This window comes from Chenopodium quinoa, unplaced genomic scaffold, assembly GCF_001683475.1.
Source record: "Chenopodium quinoa cultivar QQ74 unplaced genomic scaffold, ASM168347v1, whole genome shotgun sequence".
In the NCBI taxonomy this organism is placed as follows: domain Eukaryota; kingdom Viridiplantae; phylum Streptophyta; class Magnoliopsida; order Caryophyllales; family Amaranthaceae; genus Chenopodium; species Chenopodium quinoa.
This window is the reverse complement of record NW_018744072.1, coordinates 2173924-2178869: the sequence shown is the minus strand read 5'-3', so window position 1 is coordinate 2178869 and position 4946 is coordinate 2173924.

Below are 4946 nucleotides of genomic sequence, written 5' to 3'. Positions count from 1 at the left end.
GCCGCAAAAGTGATGTATGGCGTTATTTCCTCCTAAATAAAGACCATACAAGAGCAAAATGTAAAACATGTAGTCATACATACTCGACACAATCCAAATCCGGGACGGGACACTTAAGTAGACGCATGAGACTTTGTGCAAAACCAGCTAGTGATCCAACCCAGCCAAAAATTTCTCAATTCCATCCACACGGCTTTACCTACAACTATGAGAGGGATTGGGATGAACTAGGGAAAATGATAGTACACGCCGAACAACCTTTTCTTTTCTCCGAAAGTGACCCATTTTACACTTAAATTAACAAAGCATTACAACCCCAACATAAAAGAATCTATAGGAAAACCGTTCGTTACGCCGCCATGAAAAACTTCCTAGAGTACAAAATGCGGTTACAAGACGAATTGAGTAAACTTAATTGTAGAGTGTCTTTGACTGCCGATTCTTGGGATAGTGGTTATAAATATCACTATTTATGTGTGACTTTCCATTGGGTAGATGATCAATGGTTGTTACAAAAACGAATAATCCATTTCAAAATGCTGGAATACCCCCACACCGGTATTAACATTGCTCACCATTTAATGGAAGAAATAAATGAATACAACCTTCGAGAAAAAATCATGTCTATGAAATTTGACAATGCAACCTCAATGACATATACTGCTAATTATGTCAAACAAAACTTGATCGATGTAATATTACATGGTGATGCACTTCATACTAGATGTGTTTGTCATGTTCTTAACTTATGTGTACAGGATGGAATTAGAGCAATTGGTCCATACTACAACAAAATTTGAGATGCTATTATGTCTATTAATAGCTCAAAAATGAGATACCAAGAATGGAAGAGTATTCTAAGACAACAAAAGATAAAAGCAATAAAAATCAAAACCGATTGCCCATTTAGGTGGAATTCCACCTATGACATGTTAACCAAGGCAATTGAGTACAAGAATCCGTTGACAATTTTTTACAACGGAAAATTTCCAAACAATGCTATATATGAGGATGAACGGGATAAATGTGAACGATATATGCAATTTTTACAGTTATTTTATAACATGACGTATTGTTTTTTTCTGTTTATAATCCTTGTGCTCAAAACTTTCTTTCAAATGCATGTTTACTCGCCCAACTTTTCGCTGATCATCACACCCAAAGTGATTATGATCAGTATCTTCCAGCAATGGAAACAAAGTGGCGTAAATATTATAGTGAAATTCCTTTGATTTATATTTTTGCTTCCATATTAGATCCTAGGCAAAAGTATGACAATACATTAATGTTAGTTGACATTTACTTTCAATGCATGCTTCTTCACGATGATGTAGAAACCTATAAGACTAATGTGAAGGATCAGTTTTTTGCTTTATATAGAGTCTATGAAACCAAATATGGCACCATTCCTCTCTTAGGCCCTTCCCAACCATCCAAAAATGTAAGTAAGAAGGCCAAACATTTATTTTCACAAGCTACAAACTTGCTTTCAAGGTTTCCAGGTGATTCATCAATAAGGAGAACGCAAAGCGATGTCTCGGAGTTGCAAATGTACCTGAGTTACGACTTCACCAAGGGTATGGACGACGATGAGATAAACACCCTCGACCTCCTTGCATGGTGGAAACAACAAAGCACGAAGCATCCAACTTTGGCGGCAATGGCACGAGACATTCTTGGTATCCAATTCTCCTCCGTTGCCTCCGAACGAGCTTTCAGCGCATCTGGGAGGGTTTTAGACGATAGAAGAACAAGTCTAAAACCCGAAACACTTGAAATGTGCGTGTGTTTCAAAGATTGGTTGGATGCGGAAAATCGCTCACAAGACCGTTCTTACGACGACAACGACAACGATGAAGGAACCTCCGCTTCCGACCGTTCGGGTTCGGCTAGTTCCCAATCTATGCAACTAGCCGATGACCTTGAAGCCGAAGACGAAGACGACCAAGAAGAAGAAGAAGAATAGACAATTTTTGTATGCTGTACGATTTTTATCATTATCAATGTTATCATTTTACGATTTTTATCATTATCCAATTTTTGTTTAATATCCTTGTCCGATTTTTATCATTAGTATCATTGTACAATTTTTTCAAGTAATAATAATATGAAGTATGCATTATTCACATCCAAAGTCCAATTTGCCTTTTTTCGTTAAGTTATAATTTGAAAATTAATAAAACAAAAAAAAATTATAATAATTAATAATTAATAATACAAAAATAAATATAATAAATTATAGACATTAAGCTATAAAGTAATAGTATAAACTAAATATATAAATATAAATATTAAATATAAAAAATAATAAAACATAAATATTAAACTTAATTTGTTTTAGAAAAGTAATAATATAAGATTATAAGTTATAAACTATTAATAAATAATAAAAAGAAAAAGAAAAAGAAAAAGAAAAGGCAGCAGGCCAGCCTGGCCCGGCACGGTGCCCACCTTTAAGATTATTAAAAGTTTGTCCCTTTTTGAAAAATTTCATTTATATTAAAATTAAAAAGATCGGACCTATCAAAAGAGCCTCTATTTTTGGACAATTAATTTTAATGCTAATTACTTAGGACAATAATAGGATATCATATTGCTTCAAAAAAAAAAATTAGGATATTATATATGTAAATAACAAATAGGTTAATTTTATTAAAGTGACTATATAACATTTTATAGGGAGAAACGGTTAGGATTAATCGATTGAAAGTTGTGTTTGATTTTGAAAAAAAAAATACTCCGTATTGCTTATTAGTTTTTATTTCCGTTAATTGTAGTCAAATTTAAAAATGAACTCTTTACGTATTTCCAATTTTATTGTATTGCCTAATTTTAGTTGTTAATCGATAATGATTGATTGAGTTTCCAGTTTAATTAATTTGATCATCAAATTCAATATTCAATTTTTTTATTGATTGATTTTCCTATTTAATTGCTTTATAACTTATTTAATTGATTTTTTTTTTTATGATTATCTTCTTAGAAATTTTAGTTTCTCATGTGTTGCATTTAATGTATAGACAGGAGTGCCATTTAGATATATAATACACATGGTTTATTGTAAGAAATTTCAAATTAAAATTCCCTTACACGATAGATTGAAATATTATGGTACTAGATGGAAGCCCGTGCGATGGTTTTTTATATATAAATCTTATGAAAAGATTATTTTCTTAATTTAACCCTATAATTTTTATTTTTTTTTATATTGCTGGTTAGAAAATGGATAATTTGTTTTATTTTTTTGCAACTTATAATGCGAACTTAATCATAATCCTGTTCGTATTTTTTTAACATATGATTCGTTTGTATAACGAAAACACGTTGTTTCACTATACATATATAGTTATAGAATCACTATTTTTCTTTCACAAACAATAACTTAGACCACCATTATTTTTTTTACTCCGTATCAATTTTATACAATGAAAAATTAATAAAGTAAACCCAAAACTACAGGGTTAAATAAAGACGGTGGGAGTAATAGAGAAAATTATGACTTTATAAATTTTTAATTAGTTAAATGAAATATATATATATATACTACCAAGAGTGTTGCATTACTAAAATTAATCTAATTGAATAAAATTAAATCTTTATAATGAAATTTCATTATCATATGTCCTTAATAATAGAGTTATATGTATACACTACTACAATGATTTTTACAATAATAATATAGATATTCTACAAAAAACTATAATACACAAAAAAATCAAAATTATCAGAGACACCTCTTACAATCTTTAATTTTTTTTCCCTACTATTGTAACATTATAATTGACTTAGGGCATGTTCTGATTTATTGAACTAAACTGATTAAAGCTGAACTGTACTGAATATTTTATGAGAGAAGGAAATTAGGAACTGAAAATAAGTTAAAGAGAACAGGCCCTTACTTTTCCAATTCACACATTTCTCTTTTGAATTTATAAGTGCTTGAAGAAATTTCTTTCATTTGGCGCGTGGACATAATCCCTTCAAATACAGAATAATTAATATCAAGTTACAATTAAGTTGTTTAACAAAATTTAATACGATAAGTAACATAATTAGATTAGGTAAAATAAAACAAAACATACATCTTATAAAATAATGAATAACAATCAATTTATTTTGTTTACCATCAGAAAGCCTTGATGGGGTTTTGTATTGATACGAAATTTTATTTGTGTCGTATGATGTGTTAGCTCTGCATGTAAAAAAACATTTAGTAAATAAAACATAAACATATAATCGTTAAGTATCCCAAATTAATACAATGTAAGTAATAATTAGAAATACTAATTTAAACATAGGATTTTAAAAGTTAAGCTAAAAATTACTCGGCCATTGATGACCAAAAATTAACACAAAATTACTAACATAAAATTCGCTTGATAGGGTTTTTTATTGATACGAAATTTTGTTTGTGTCGTATGATGTGTCAATTTATAATGGTAGGTATCACAAATTTTAATTTAATTATAATTAACGAACAATTTGTATTTCTTATCATAAATACTATCAAAATTTATCTTATAATGATAGGTATCAAAATTTATTATAAGAGTTTATCATTTAAATTTTTTTTAGTATATTATTTTGGATTTCTTATACTTGTAGTATTGAATTAATAAATTTATTTTTTCCTATATTTTACTTTTTTTCATTAAAATAATTTAATTCGTGGATTATAATCTACGTGGCATTAAAATTTTAGATATATCAAATCTAATTCGTTATTTTTATCTAGGTTGCGACATAATTTTTTAATTCAAAAATAAAATACAAATTGGTCGAAATAAGTATATTTCTTACGTAGCCGCTCCGAATGCTCTCCAAAAATTATATATATATTAGATTATGAAAATATTATGTTGCTTGACTAGTATTAATCAAAGATTGTTTCCTTTTTTTTCTTTTATTAATGGATTTGTTACTAAATATATAGGGACTAATAAACA